Source organism: Chrysemys picta, chromosome 24 (assembly GCF_011386835.1).
Source record: "Chrysemys picta bellii isolate R12L10 chromosome 24, ASM1138683v2, whole genome shotgun sequence".
In the NCBI taxonomy this organism is placed as follows: Eukaryota; Metazoa; Chordata; order Testudines; family Emydidae; genus Chrysemys; species Chrysemys picta.
Genome location: NC_088814.1, coordinates 3,058,942 through 3,075,297, shown reverse-complemented (window position 1 = coordinate 3,075,297; position 16,356 = coordinate 3,058,942).

Here is a 16,356-nt window from a genome sequence, read left to right as displayed (position 1 = left end):
CGGGATTGCAGAGCGTGGGACCGGCCCTGCCCCCTTCACGCTTCCAACTTGCCCTGTGACCTCAGTGGCTGATCTGGGGAGAGTCTGCACCCCTGGGAGCAACCCTGGGGCTTAAAAAAAATGGCAAACCCGATTGCTTCACATTCGGCTGCTAGATAGAAATGTTCTCTGATTGTCGGGGACGCGGAGCGGCTGCAGCTCCCACTGGCTCCACTGAGCTGGGTGAATGCTCAGCCCCTGTGCCCTGCATAGCTTGTGGCCACTAGGGTTATTAAGGGGCCACATTCCTTCCAAGAGAGTTACACCCGGGATGGATCTGGCCTGAAATAGCCTGGCCAGGGATAGAGGAATCTTTGAGTCTAACTTCCCACTGTGAGGTTCTCATGCCTTCCTGCTGGAGACGGGCCACGGGCCAGGGCGCTGGGGTCGGATCCAGTCTGGCAGCCCCTACGTTCCGGATCCTCAGCTGGTGTCGACTGACCCAGTGCTGATGAAGTCGAGAGAGCACCGCCAGGGTCTGGCCACAGGATGCTAACGCTGATGGCAAGGGAGGGGTTACTGACTTTTCCTGCGTCTGCCGAGCCTGTTCACCCTTCCTCCTCCCAAGCTGACCAAAGCCACAGTTTATGTAGGACCTTCACAAAAGCAGCGCTGTGCCCTCGAGCGCCCCCCACCTGTTCTGCAGGAAATTTAACGAGTGACTGGACCGGTCCCCTCAGACAGAGCTGTGTGCTGGTGGGGGTGGAGTACACGCTTCTCAGAGGCAAAGAGCAAGGTGTATCAGACTCTGCGTTTTACAACTGATTCCAACACATCCTTTTAAACATCCCTTTTGATTAGCTAGTGATACGAACAGCAATGGACAAGTGCTTTCTGCTGCCCCGATCGGTCAGACGGCAGGAACACATTCTGCTCCCATGCACGATGATAGTTTGCATTTCCATGGCAGCTTTCATCCGAGGATCAGCAAGCACTTTGCAATGGCAGGTCTTAGACTGTCGGCTCTTTGGGGCAAGGACTGGCTTTTTGCTCTGTGTTTGTACAGCGCCTGGCGCGCTGGGGTCTTGGTCCACACCTGGAGCTCCATGGTTGCTACCACAATACGAATAAATAATAAAAATTCTAAACCAGCTGCTTCTCCGCCCTGGTTTGAGTCCCAGGATTTCCAGCCAGGGTCCCTTATGCTGCCCAAGGCCAAATTGTAGCCCCATCCATCTCCCTTGGATTAGCAAAATACTGGCCCAAAGTCAACAGGAGTGTTTCTATTGGCTCCGGAGAGCACTGGCTCCAGCCCTCCGGGGTCTCAGAGCTATTCTAAAGCATGGATCCCGAGCCAGACCCTGCACTGGAGGCAATGCCAGTGGGGGGCGCACCGGGAACGCGGCGTCAGGCACCGGGCTCCCTCCTGCTCCCCATCCCCGCTGCTACCTGTCCCCGAGAGATTTGAGTACAGATTCCTGCGTCAATGTAAGATAGTGTCACATGTGCACATCCCAACTAGCTCACTGGGCCCCGATCCTTCACTGGGCCTTTGGGCCCTACTGCAATACAAGTAATATCTACAATTCCCAATCATGGAGTGCGTGCCCCTATGGATCTGGAGATAGTTGCCGAATACTGGACGGCTGCAGCCTGTCCCCTGGAGAGCTGAACCGGGCTTCTCCCATAGGGAGCTGAATGTCGCTTCCTGCCCAGCACGCACAATCCCCTGGCTGGTGCCACCAGGAAATCCCCTTTTAGCCTGGACTTGTCCCTTCACGCCCCAGACCTTGCAAGCAAAGCAGGCTCGGCTCAGATCCACTGCTACCCTCTGGCCCTCCCTCAGAGGAGACCGTCACAGCCGGGCTGCGCTGCTGGGAATCGCAAGGATGCAGCTTAAAAACAGACCTCAAAAGGCCTTTTGCATTTGGGGCTGAAGGGGAGACTGGGCAGTAAATCTCCTTTGGGATTGAGGAATCCGGTCTCCGTGCCCTGTGGGTCCCAGCTCTGGCTGTGCCCAGCCGCTGGGCCATGTGACTTGGCACCTGTGTGCGTGAGGGGTTATTTTTACTTCAAGGCTGGCCACTGCCAGATTCTTTATCTTATTAAACCCTGTTCCAGAAAAGGGCTTTTTACATGCGGCTGCAGCTCCCAAAGCCAAGCGGAGTCTGTCGAGAGTCTGTACTGCGTGGCATTAACCAGAGCACTCTATGTACAGCCCCTGGGGGGGGGTCACCCCACAGAGCACTCTGCAAAAGCCCGTCACAGGAGTCACCCCACAGGGCGGCTCGGAGGAGAGGCTATGAGTGCTCCCCGAATCTGCATCAGAGGCCCTCGAATCAGCTCGTGTCAGCCGTCCCATTGGATTCAAGGGCTTTACTCCGGAGAGAAAGGTTGGCTCACATGAGGAAGGGCACGTAGAGCACTAGAGGGGGAACACAGATTCTATTGCCAGGTCTGCCACTGGCCTTTGGGTGATTTCAGGCAAGTCATTGCCTTGCTCTGCCTCAGTTTCCCCAGCTGGAGCTCAGGATACCTACCTCTCTTGTACAGTGCTTTGAGGCCAAGGGCTAACACGCGCCCCCACAGAGCCCTTCTCGTCGTCAGGGTTCCTCAGGTCAGCCCCTGGGAAACAGGCCAAATCAAGTGCACAGTGGGAGCTCTGACTCCATCACATCCCGGGTGTTTAATACGAGGACTAGCTAATTCCCCCACACACACTTCTTCAGAGCCTGCTGCTTCCGGTGAGAGGCTTTGTGACAAACCTATTCCACCGCCCCCAAGTGAATAACCCACCGACGTAACAAACAATAACGCGTAACACTTTTCATCAGCAGGTCAGGCGCGACCATTAGCCCAGAGGAAACTGAGGCACGGAGAAGGGATGGGCCCGAGACCATCCGGAGAGCCACTGGCATGGGTGGGTACAGACTGCATGACTCTCGGCTGCCAGGCTGCAGCCAGCCCATATAATACGTGTCGTACATGTAGGGTGCATATGAAGGTAACAAATTATCTGCCGGGGACAAACCATGCACCTTAGGTTTGAGTTGAAGGACCAGGACATTCGACAGTCACATTTTGTTCCCTAACGATTCTCCTTTCTGGGCCCCTTGCAGAAAAGACACGTGTATAAGGGCCAAGCTCCTCCGCTGGAGGAAATCCGAATAGCTCTCCTGACACCAGCCGAGCCGCGCTGATTTGCACCACCTCAGGATCTGGCCTCTGGCCCCAGGCCCTGACGAAAGTCCCGTTATGCCATCGTTTGACGGGACCTTTGGGTTACTGCCAGTCCTGGTGGTTTCTGCCCCCCAGCGAGGTTAATGACGGAAAAAGGAGTGGGTGCATTCAGACCTGCAAGCAAACATCACTTCAATTCTACCTTAAATGGTCCCTTGTTTTTCCTTCTGACTATTCCTCCTTAAAACCTGCTGCTGCGTGCTTCTGTGAAAGGGCAGGGCAGGGCTGGAGGAGGCAGAAATACATCCCACTTGGGGGGGGGGGGGGTTCTTTAACAAACATTGTCTTTCAGTGCAAACTGAATTCACAGCCTTTCAGCTGTTAGCCAGGGCTCAGGCCCTTCCACGCTGCCTGATGGCCCGAAATCTGCAAAGGTTTCGAGCTGGGATCTCATAGCAGCAAACAAGCACCAGGCCGTAACATTTGCGGGGAGTTCCCTGAAAGGTGCTTTTCACGTTACCAATATACTGGAGGGGAAAATCAGCAAATGCTCCCTGGTCCTGACACGCATCCGTCCCAGCCCGTGACCCTCCCCTCCAGCCAGGGAGTGAGGTCTCGGCTCATGGCAAAGAGGAAATCCAGACTCCCCCAAGGGCTTGGCGAGGTGGCCAGGCCAAGAACTGATTGCCCCTGGAGGTTTTGCCAGGCAACTTCTAGCTCCTAAGTCATCTCTGCTGGCATGTGGGCCAGATCAGCTCCAGGACCAACTCCTCCCCTCCTCAAAAGAAAGGAGTAAATAGAAACCAGGGAATCGTCCCCCCGAGACACAAAGGCACCACGCCAAGTGGGTTGTACAAAAAAGAAGCTGCTTTAATTGAAACCAATGCTGCAAAATGGGGGTGGGGGGGAGGCAGGGAACTGAACTGGGGTCTGTAATGATGAGTGCAGTTATTCAGCCAGCCGGGGACACCCCCCAGGCAGCACCTCGGCCTGGAGCAGGCTGCCGTGACGTCCCCTGCTCCCCGATCACCCCATGGGCAGCACAGCACGCAGGGTGGTTGTAACGCCTCAACTCTGCAGCGCCCCAGCCTCCTGTCGCGGTGCGATTCACACCCCGGTGAAGCGCCCCCTCCCGCTGGGTGCGTTGGACCCGGCGCAGGCTCCCGGCTGCGGCCCGAGTTCGAGGCCGCCCCCTGTGACACAGGCCTGGGAAGCGCTGGCCATGCAGGGAGCCGCCCGGGCTGCCCTGGCACAAGCAGGGGAACCTCAAATCACCTTTGGGACTGCAGAAGGCCAAGGGCACCGACCCCTCCCAGAGGCCGGGGGGGTTTTGAGGGGGATGCACTAGCCTGGGGTGGTCGCTTGTGCATTGCCCCCCTTTGAAACGATCCCATCCAGGGCCTCTCTGGGACTTGCACAACAATGAAGAGGGGACCCCCTCCCCCTCTGGCGTAAATGCATTGTTTGCACGGGGCCCTGACCTAGCCGCAGTGACCCCTGAGCGTGTGAATGCCTTGGGACGGGTGCTCCAGCCCCTGCTGCAGGCTGTCCAGACGCCTGCAGCGAGGGAAGGGTTTTTCCGTCCTTGTAGGATCTCCGCTGCAGCCCGTGCAAGGCTTTCCTGCCCTCCTTCCCAAGGACGCGGGGACCCGCCCCGCTTTGGTGCAGTGTAACGCCTGCGGAGGTGGCTGGCGAGAGCTTTCCTTGCTCTGCATTGCAGGAGCTGCCAGGCAGAGGGAATGTAGGCTGGGCTCCTGTTACTAGCTGTTCCTCCTAACCCACTGCCTGCCTTGGGAGAGAGCCCACATTCCTGCCTGCCGGATGCAGCCGCCTCAGAGCAGCGTCACCAGAAATTCTGGTGAACTAGAGCCCAGCTCTTGTAAAGCCTCAATTCCTGGGGTTCCCGGTGGCGTTCCAGGGAAGGGGGCTAGCCCCTGGCTCCCAATCAAGCCTGTGGGTTGGTCTTTGCAGGATCGGGGCCTAGTTTGCTCCCCATCCACGCTGCTCCCAAGGCATGTCGCAATCCCCCCATTTCGAAAGCAGATCACGGAGGAAACAGCTTCTGCGTTTGGCTCTCCTGCCAGATTGCTAAAGGGTCGGGCTGGTGGTTTGGGGAAGGAAACCGGGCGTCCTGTCTCGTGTTTGGCAGCCTAATTGGACCTGTTGCTTTGGTTCTGCAGTAGCCCTGCCCTGCAGCGCTCTGGGATGGTCCGTCCTGGGCGGGGGAGGCTGGAGAAGGGGAACTACAGTTCTCAGCTATAGCTGCACCATGCAAGCCCCGGTGCAGACCTCCAGCACAGGGGTAAAAACCACCAGCCCTGGGGCAAAGCCCATTTTTGTAAGCGTTTGCGCCGGGGTCCTTGCTCCGGTGCAGAGAAATCCAGGGCCTGGTTCGCCACTGGCTTGCACGGACATTTGACACGCGTGCAAAGGGCTATAGAAACCTTATGTGGCTTAGGAGTGTACAAAACTGTGAACAAGCCTTTATCGGTGTGGCCGCATTGGTGCCCTTGCCCTGTCTGTCACTGTTCCCTCCCGGGGGACCCTGAGCCGCTGCTAGCTGGGGGTCCAGGGGTAGTTTATAAAATCCTGCGCTCGGGTTTTTGCTTCAGTTTGGGGCTTTTCTCCATAGTTTTGTGGTTTCCAGACATGGCTCAGACCCATGCTCAGGACGCGGCGTCGGCCGCTCTCGCGAGCTTTGGTGGCTTCCGGAAAGCCTCCAGCTCCTGGAGACACGGGCACAGGGAAGAACGGCAGCCGCGTCCATGTACTGCCCCCCCAGCCCCTGGGCTTGCAGACACGGCCCCAGAAGGGCCCGAGCCAGGAAGGCGAGTGCGCGGAACCCCCCCACGGGCCATTTCTGGTCTCGGGGTTCTGGGGGCTCAACTCAGGATTTCTGAACCCTTGGGGTGGGCGACGCTGCCCTGCCTTGCTGCATATCCTTCATTCCCTCTTGACGCAGTTCCCCTAGGCCCTGATGCCAGCTGATAACGGCTGGGCGGGGGAGGGACTTTGCCTGTTTACCCTCTTTATCTGGCCTGCACCTTCCCTCCCCCAGCCTTCCGGATTGATTGTCACCTGCTTTAATTGGATTGCAAACCCATGGGGCAGAGACAGGGTCTCTTGCTCTCTGTTAGGGGCGGGAGCGGACAGATCACACTGCAAGACTTCATTGGGCAGCTGGTGATAGCCAGAGCCGGGCTCAGGTTCAAGGTGCCCCGCACCCCACATGTACCTGAGCTACTGAGCGCTTTGGGGGACCTCCCCCGGCGCCCAGAGTGTTACCCCGGGGATGGATTTGGCCCAAAGTTGACACGCTGGTGTGTTGGGTCCCTGAGGGTGATTGACAGATGCCGCTCTCCTGGGAACCCCGGTGTGCGCGTCAGGATTGGGCCCCACTGGCCGAGCTCCCTGCACGTTCCCGTCAGGACGGGGCTTCTTGTTGTTTCTGTTCGTTCCTAGGGCCTGGGCAAACCCGGAGCAGCGGCCGTGCTGGCACGGACGCCGGCATGTGCTCCTGGGAGTCGGCTCTGCTGCTCTGACCCAGCCTAGGGCTTGTGTTTTCCTTGCCAGCCCATGTGAGCCCGGGCGCGGCCCTCCCCTCCTCCTCCTGGTGCGTGCTGCCTGCTCCATCTGAGAGCTGTTTGTGGCGCCTGCGTCACGTGGCCCAGGCATGTGAGGGCTGCTCCATTTTTAGCCACAACAACTTCCCTGCTAAACATCCCTGCTGCAGAGACATGTGCAGGGCTGGGAGTGGAGGCCAGGCACGTGGGCCTGCAGGAGCTGGGTGCTGGGTGTGCTCGCTGGCCGCCCGCAGGAAACTCCTCTCAGCGAGCACAACACGGCGGGCGGGCGTTGGTGCCTGCGGAGCAGGGGGAGCCCTGTTTGTCAGGCTCCGCTCGGTGGAGCCTGTTGGAGAGCGTTGGTGCCGCTTGCTGCAATGGAGAGCTCAGGCGCAGAGGGAAGCGGGGAGGGGGGATTTGGCTCGGGAAGCTCTCTGATGCGGAGGGATTGCAGTCCCGCCAAGCTGGGAGCTTTCCTTCCGCAGCGCAGTGAAAACAGCCCGCTGGGCTCAGGCAAAGGCGGGGGGCTGCCACCTTTTGGGGGGACAGCACGCAGGGCAGGTTAGCTGCTGTGATTGTTGGTGTCATGACCCCATGGGCTGCCCAGGGGCCCCCCAGATCAAAGCAGCGCAGCCTCCTTTCAATAGGAATTCGTTATTTCTTTGTGCTGGGAAATGCACCGAGATCCTTCTGCCCGGCGTGAGACAGCTCCTGCCCCAGAAAGCTAATAACCTAGACAGGCAGACCAGCCAGGAAGACTGCCTAATGAGCCCTTTACTAATGACTGGGCATAATATCCATCCATCTGCCTCCTGCCCCCAGACACATCGACCGATTGATTCAGAGATTCCCAGGACCCATGGACGGGGCTGCTGTGGTCCCTGAGTCTGACCTCCGGGGTCGTCAGGCCAGAGAACTGCCCCAAAGCAATTCCCAGGGCAGATCTTTTCGAAAAACGTCCCGTCTTGATTTCCAAATTGCCTGGGATCGAGAAATCAGCACGAACCTCGGGCAATGGTTCCACTTGCTCTGTCTTTTCAAAGGCTCCGCACCCACCCTCCAGGCCGGGTTCCCCCAAATGCTCAGTTCAGCGCCCATCACCTTAGCATCCAGGCTCCAGATACCAACTTCAGTCTCGCCTGTGGGGACTTTCCTCTCCGGTGTTGTTCGGTTCTGCTGCTCTTGCTCCGGTTCTTTGATTCCTTCCTCCAGGCCTTGGAACGAAGCGAATGTTGGGCTGGCGAAGGGTCCAGGCGGGGGGTCCCCCTGGAGCGTCTGTGCACCCAGGACAGCTACGTCAGGGCAGACGGCTCCTACAGCCTGCTCCCTGCCATCCCTGAGGGACCCCACTTGAGCCAGGGCCATTGAGTCTGTTTGGCCCAGAGGTCAGTGCACCGAGCCTGCTGGTTCAGGGTGGGTTACGACAGCTCCCTTGGGCCCTGGGACACAACCTCACTTCCCACAAGCTATGAAAGCCCCTGGGACGGCTTTGAACCTGCGACCTAGAGTGGTGACACGCAGCTCAGTCCCATGACAGTCCAGTGTGTACCAGGACACGAAGCAATGGGGGACAGTACAGTCCTCTCCCCTTACCACTAGACCTGACTCCTTCCCTGGGCAGGGGGTAGAACCCAGGAGTCCTGTCTCCCTGGGCCAAGCTCTAACCACTACCCCACACTGTATTACCATTACAACAGCCCCTCTGCAGCTGCAGCTAAGTGCGACTGGTATCTCACGGAGCAATGGGCTGATTCTCCAAGCTGCCCGTCTGCCCCTGGTTCCTCCCTGCGCCGCTGGCCCCAGCCCTGCTTCTCTGTGCCCGAGGGAGGGTGCACCACACACTGGCATGCAGCAGCTCAGAGCTCAGCAGAGGACACAGTGAGAGAGGCAGCACCCCCTGGCACGAGGCAGCCTGGCACAGGAGAGACCCACCCGGGGTTGCAGTGACCCCTGCCAGGTGCCCCACTGGACTGCACGTGGGTTTCACTGGTAGATCCCTGAGGGTGAGGTGGATTAATTATCCCAGCCATTCCCCCGTCTGCCCACGTGCCTGTCGTAACAGGCTCGGTCCATTGGCACGGCTGGAAATGTACCAGCCCAGATGACTCCTGGAGATCTGAGCTGGGTGTTCACACTGGTGCTGCACAGTTGAGACGCCCCCGGCCACCCCTGCGAGGGAGCGTTGGGACCAAAGGCTGAGTGGGACATGGATGGGACAGAGCCTGGGGGGTTCCCGCGACAGATCAGGACCCTCGCTCTGGGCTGTGCACATCCGTGGGTCGCCGGGGCTGGAGAGCGCCTCCCACTGGCTCCAGTGCAATGGGGGTCTCACTGCAAGGTCCGGGAAGCCCCCCCCAGGGTCCCAGGGCACCTTGGACACAAGTTTAACCTGCTACCAGCCAGGCTAAAGGGATCCTTGCAGGGATCCCAGCTCCGTGGGGCAATGTGCTCCCCCACGTCGGGCTGGGTCCTGCCCCCCCACCCTGCCCTGATCCTGCACCCCCACCCTGCCCTGATCCTGCACCGGGTGCCTGTGCGAAGAGGCTGGAAGAGCTTCCCCAGGCGGTGTCGGCGTCTCCCCCAGGTATCAAGGAGCCCAAGGGGGAAGATCAGGGCCCCTGGAAGGGAATGCAGCCAGCTCTTCGCACACAACCTGCCTGCCCCATCCCAGCTGCGGCTGAGCTCTGGAGACACCGAGCGGCCAAATATTGCAATTGCTGCTCGAGGCTTGATTTGCAGCCCAGCTGTGCAGAGAGCAGGCGGGGGACGGGGCCTGATGATGGCTGCAGCAGCATCTGGGCTGCGAACGGCTCTGAGCCCCCTGCGAGGGGACCTTGGGCCCCTCTCTTCACTAGCCTGGCTCGCCCCAGCCCTGGGGCCTCAGCTGGGTTCAAGCAGGAGCCGGGGCCCTATTCCCCGCTCTGCCGCTGGCTCCCCGGGCCCCGTCCACGCTCCACGGCACGGCCGGGGCGCTGCCGGGATCCCGCCGGACCACAGACCCGTCCCGCAGCACCCGACACTCGAGTTAATCCACCTCTCTGAGGCGGTAGCTGGCGACAAGAGAATCCGTCTGGCGTCCTGGCCGTGTCTGCCTTGGGTGTGTGTGTGTGTGTGTCAGGTCGACCTCTCTGCAGCGCTCGGGGCACAAAATGGGTCACAGCCCCGGGCGATGTAGCTGGGTTGATCTAATTGTTACGGGTGGACCAGGCCGGTGTGTCTTTGGGTGAGTCACTTGGCCTCTCCATGCCTCAGTTTCCCCCCTCCCCCTGCAGAATGGATGACCCCGCTGAGAGGGTGGGAGGCTGCGGTTGGGACATGCTGAGTGCCTGCGGCTCCCAGGGACTGGAAGGGCGGGCTTGCGGCAAAGCCCTGGGCTGGGACCCAGGGAGCCTGACGGCCCATCGCCCTGCACCTCGTCCCGTCATCCATGGCCCTGCAGACTGACCTGGTAGCGTCTCACAGCCCTTTGCCCTGGTGCAGGGCGTTGGGGAACCAGCCCCTAGCTCTCCCTGACCCTGCCTGATCGCTGGGCAAGTCACTGACTCTCTCCGGACTTCTCTAGCCCAGCCCCAAAATAGCAAGAATGGTCCTTCCTTTCTCCTAACCTACGTGGGCCGTGAGCTCCGCGGGGCGGAGACGCTCTCACAATGGGGCCTCGATCTCACTAGCTGCCGAGAATCAGGTCCTTTTACTTAGCTGCCCAGAACATCTCCAGAGATTGGGCTGTTGTTCCCAGGCAGGACCTCTGCAGTTTTGACCCCGGTTTGCCTGCCAAGCGCTTCCAGTGGCTTATTCCGTGGAAACCCTCTGGCTGTTAGGCACTTATGGATGGGATTTACCTGCAGTAAGAGGGGCCGGTGGGAACTGATTCACAGATTAATTGCTTTGTAAGGCCAGACGGGCCCATTCTGAGCATCTCGTCCGACCTCCTGCATAGCCCACGCCAGCAACTTTCCCCCCAGATCGCTGCAGCAAGCCTGGATCTTGTTTGGGCTGGCCCGTGACTCCAGTCTCAAGTCAATGACTCCAAGAGGTGGAAACCCCACCACGTTGCTGGCTGATTCCTTCCCCTCGCTATTAAAAACGGGTGCCTTATTTCTGATCTTGCTTTAGCTCCCAGCCGCTGGAAGTCTGGCGGCCTTTGTCTGCTCCATGAGAGAGTCCTTCCCTCTAGGAACTCTCTTCCCCAGGTCGGTTCTTCTAGAGCACGCTCAGGTCACCTCTGAACCGTCTCTTGCCTCAACTGAATAGCCCGACAACTGGAGTCTCTCCCGATCAGGCCGGTCCCCCCGACCTGAATCATTCTCGTAGCTCTTTTCTGAGCCCTTTGCAATTTGTCCACCTCTGCGTGGAAGTGCGGCCACCGGAACTGGATGGTCTCTCTGGTGCTGCCTGTATACGTAAAGCTAGCGGTGAATGGATGGCTGCAAAGGGCTTTGTTACTGTTATGATCGGGCCAAATTCTCTGCTGGCGTCACTGTTGACTTCAGTGGCTTGCACAAGCAGGGAATTTCCCCCGTTATGACTGGGGTTGATGCCTATGGAGCTTGGGTGGCTCTGGGGAGAAAGAACTGGTGGTGGCTCCTTTTCCCGCTGGGCTGCTCGCTCAGCTCCCCCCGAGGCGAGGCAGGGTGTGGGTGTTCAGTGCCCTGCATGAAACGAGTTTGGCAGGGCTCAGCGGGGTTCGCCTCCCTGGTCCTATTCATTCAGCAGAGAGGCCCAGAGTTGAGGCTGAACTTTTCTCCAACCCTTGGGGGTGCAGGGTCTCTCCTGGTCAAGGTTGGGAGCGAGGGGTGAGCAATGCCTGAGTTACTCCTGTCTTGGTTTTAAGCTGACCAGGCCTCCAGCTGCAGGGAGTCAAGTAGGTGTGCGGCTCCCGGGAGCGTGAGTCCTGCTCTTTGAGGGAGGGACTATTTGGGGTTTGCACATTGGGGTCCTGATTCATGACGGGGGCTGCTGGACACTACGGTAATACAATGAATAAATGACAGTCAGACTAAGACTCCCAGCCTGTGTTCTGTTGGGGGGAGAGGATGCAAAGAAGCTGCCCCCCTTCACGTACAAGAATCATCAGGAGCATGATCAGGCCAAATTCTCCTTTCCCCTTACACCGGGGAACGTCCAGTCGGCTGGGGAGGGGGCCATGCTTCTGGGCATCACGTGCGGGGGCCCAGCCGAGTTGTGCACAGAAGTTCTGTCCTGTGGGTCAGTGAAGATGCCGTTCGGCACAGACTGTTCAGTTTGGTGCCTGGCTCGAGGTCCATGCCAGGGTGGCAGGGCCGGTCGGGGGAGGAGGCGCAGTGCAGGAGATCAGTGGCCTCTGCAGATCTCTCTCCTCCAGGGCAGGCACGGTCTTCGCTTGTTACATAATCCATCCATGGCTAATTAAGACGCTCTGTTTGTCTGAGACGCTTGGGAGAAAATCCAGCTAGGCTCTTGTGATGCCTATTGGTTTGAACGTTTTGTTTTTTTTTCTTTCTCCTCCCTGAGTTTCTTGCGTCACCCTTGAAGGAGGGGGCTGGAGCGGGCTGCTGTCCCCATGGCCCCGCAGGGCGCTGCCATCTTGGGGAGCCCTCCCAGGGGCCAGGAAAGACAAAACAAAGTCACGAGGTGCCGGGGAGGGGACACTGCTGGGAGGGGCCTGTGGGCTCAGGGCAGACAGGCTCAGGGCTGCTTTTGATCTCAGTCACACCCGTGTAAATCTGGAGGGTTTTGACTTTGTGTTTGGGCAGGGCTACATAGACTACATGGCCATCAGAGAGCAGGATCCGGCCCTTTCGCTGCAAAGAGACAACTGCTTTGTTGTAGTCAGGCCAGGAGGTGAGTGCAGCTGGAAGGGGCTGGATTGGTGGCCCCAAAGATTAACTCTCTGTGTGGGTCCAGGCCTGGCCTGGCCTGTCCATCCTCAGTACTTAGATGGTGCCTTTAGCTGCACAATCGCTCTCTGCCTCTTGCCCCCGCTGGGTTAGATGAGTATTTAATTGAATTGTATAGATGTGGGGAAACTGAGGCACGTAGCAGTGCAGTGACTTCATAGTGAGTCAGACGTAGAGCTGGGTCCTGGCTCCTGGCTCTATGCTCGGGCTGAATCTCTCACTAGCTGGAGCAATTGATTCTGAGAGGCTGTGGCCTTTTTATACATTTGCTGTAAATCTGGTATTTGTTGTGCTCTGATCATACTTGTTTAATAGTGAAAGAGACACTTTCCCCTCTTCCCCTGGGTCCCAGGCCAGCACAAAAACAGCCCACGTTTCAGTCCATGGCAATCTGCCCTTCGGAGATTGTCCCGCTGCCCAGTCTGCAGGCCCAACAGTGGGAAATCGACACTGAGGAACTCCCATCGACTTCAGCCACCTCCCTACCACCAGCCGTCGCTTTGGGCCGCTTTGCGCTCCTCTTGTCAGCCTTTGCCTTCTCTGTTTCAAATGTGTTTGGGTTGTTTGTTTTTTTTTTCAGCAGGAGGAAAACCACTGCAGGAAATGAGGCAAAAACAACACAGACATGCACACCCCTTCCCCCCCGGGGCCAACAGGATGGTGCAATTGACTAGGCTTTCCCGTGCAGCCTGGTACTTTCAGGATTAGAGACAGTGGCGCAGCAGATACCTTGCAAGGCCCAAGCTTGCAGGCAGGCAGACACCGGGTGCTGATCCAGCCAGTCTGCCATGCTGGATAAGGTCCCTGGTCCAGAAGCTCAGATGGCTCCATGGAGGTTGGGGGTGGCAGTTAGAACTGGGAGAGGATGGTTGGAGCTGGGCGGTTGGGAGGAGATAGCTGTGGCTGGTGGTTTGAACTGGAAAATGACCAGTGGGAGGGAAAGGAAATGGGGGGAAAGCTGAGGAGAATGCAGCGAACGCAGGGGAGGGGCAGGAGCTCATGGGCGGCCAGGTAGCGGGCGTGCGGGGAAAAAGCAGTAAGATAAAGAAACTGGGATGAACCTGGGGGAAAAAATCAACCCAACAAGAGCAGAGAGAGGAATGCGGGGGACAGTCCACACAGACCCCCCAGTGGGGTGACAAGGCTCCCCCATGCTGCAGGGCAGGTGGGTTGAGCCGCCACCTGAAGACAGTATAAAATGAACCCAGGAATTTTTCTCCACTTAGTGACCCTGATCTGGCCCACTCTGCTGACACAAAGGCCCCGTTAAAGTCAATGGAACCACTGGAAGGCGTGGAGGCCACTCCTGGGATGTGGGATTGGACCCTGGGGGTTGAACCCTGAGGTATTGATTGCTGGTGCTCTGGGGTCTCTAGTTACCGAAGCAATACATGTAAGCTCGGGGGAACGGGGTGCTTTGCACTGCCACCCTTTAGGCCAATTAGGAGTCCCTCTGATGGGGCCCTGAAGAAGGCCCCGGAAGCCATAAGGAAGCCTACATGGAGTCCCATAGGTATCAGTGCAGAGATCATTGCAGGATCGGGGCCTTCAACTCTCCCTGGTTTTCAGTCCTACCGATTTATGCCCCTGTGTATGACATAATTCACAGTTAGGCCCTGCCCTCACGTTACCTGATGGCAGCCCAGATGGCACCAGGAACCTAGACTGTGTGACAATTTCCCAATTATACCCCCCCCCCAACCTAAAACACATTCTGAGGTGCTTTGAAAATGGGATCTAAAGAAATGGAATGACAGCCCAGCCCGGAGGGAACAGGCCCCAGCAGAAGATATGTTATCAGTGTGTATTGGGTTTTTTTTGGATTGCTCAGCTCTGAGGCCCCCAGCTCGTTGTCCCACTGAACACATTCCAGACGCACAACCCTTTGCTTCAGCCTTTGAGTGGCTCGTGTTGTTGATATTGTGCATTTTCTGGTAATGGAATGGTTGGCGATGGCTACGGCGCGGTACGCGTTGTGCAGTGGGAAAGCACCTTATAAACAATTATGAGTATTATCCACCAACAAACATATTTTGGAGGCTCCTTATTCCTGTATCACTCGGTAGAGAACATTGTACCGGGTAATGATCGTTTTTCCTACATGGGACCCATATGAACTTGGCCTAGACTCTGATAAAGAATCCATTGTGTCTTCATCCTGACCAGCAACCCTCCCTTCTACCACAGTACAGCAAAAATCGGAGGAGGGGGGTGGCGGCTGATCCCACGACCGACCAGAACGAAATGCAGAGCATGAGCTCTGCCTGCATGGCACAGAGCTCTGCCCCCTCCAACCAGGGGCTATGCCCAGAGCACCCAGGAAATCAGACCTCACTGCCCAGCCTCCCTACCCGCCCCCCAAGGACGGGGCCTTAGCCTTGCCCAGGACAAGCACACCCCAAGTAGGGCACTGCCCTGCTCTTTTCTCCCTCAGCCGACCCCTTGGCTCCTTTAGCCCCTCCCCTCTCCTCCTCTCCCCCATTTACCCCCCATCCCCCTCACCCTGCACCTTCTACCCCTTCCCCACTCTGTCATGTACCTCTCCCCCTGTACTCTCTGCCCCCTCCCCCATGTACCCCTCTCCTCCCATGTACCTCCTGCCTCCTCCCCATATACCCCTCCCCATGTACCCCTCCCCTCTCTGCCCCCTCCCCTCCCCTCCCATGTACCCCCTGCCCCCTCCCATGTAGCTATCCCCCTGTACTCTCTGCCCCCTCCCCTCCCTCATGTACCCCTCTCCTCCCATGTACCTCCTGCCCCCTCCCCATGTACCCCTCCTCTCTCTCTGCCCCCTCCCCCATCTACTCCTCCCATGTATCTCCTGCCCCTCCCCATGTACCCCTCCCCTCTCTGCCCCTCCCCCAGATACCCCTCCCCTCTGCTCCCATGTACCCCCTGCCCCTTCCCCTCACTTTCTCCCCATCCGCTCCTCACGCCCCCACCCCGTTGCCGGCGCATGCGCCGGGCGCAGAGCAGGGGGAGGCTGGTTTAAAGGCACCGAAGAGCAGCGGGGCCCGAGCGGCGGCGGCGGCACCGAGCGCGCGGGGGGCGGCGAAGGCGGGGCCGGGAGCGGGGGGCCCGGCGGAGGAGCGAGACTCGCGGCCGCCCCGCGCGCACCCCCCCACCGCGGCCCCGCGCGCCGCCGAGAGCCGGAGGGAAAATGGAGGCGCTCGGCGGCCGCTGAGAGACGGAGCCGCCGGCCCGGCCGAGAGAGGGGCCCGGCCCGCCGGCAGGGGGAGCCAGCCGGGGGGGCCCGGGGAGCCAGCCCGGGGAGGGGGCGGGATCTAGCTCCGTCCTAGAAGGGGGCCCCGGGAGACCCACTATCCTCCCCTAGCAGGGGACCCGGGATCGGCCCCTCCCAGCGGGGGGCACCGGGGGGGACACCCGGGATCGGCCCCTCCCAGCGGGGGGGCACCGGGGGGGGGCACCCGGGACCCGGCCCCTCCCAGCGGGGGATCCAGGGGGGGGGGGACCCCCGGGACCCGGCCCCTCCCAGCGGGGGGCACCGGGGGGGGGGGGACACCCGGGATCGGCCCCTCCCAGGGGGGGACACCCGGGACCCGGCCCCTCCCAGCGGGGGGCACCGGGGGGGGGACCCCCGGGATCGGCCCCTCCCAGCGGGGGGCACCGGGGGGGACACCCGGGATCGGCCCCTCCCAGCGGGGGATCCGGGGGGGGACGACACCCGGGATCGGCCCTTCCCAGCGGGGGGCACCGGGGGGGGGGACACCCGGGATCCACCCGGGCCGGGCCACCCG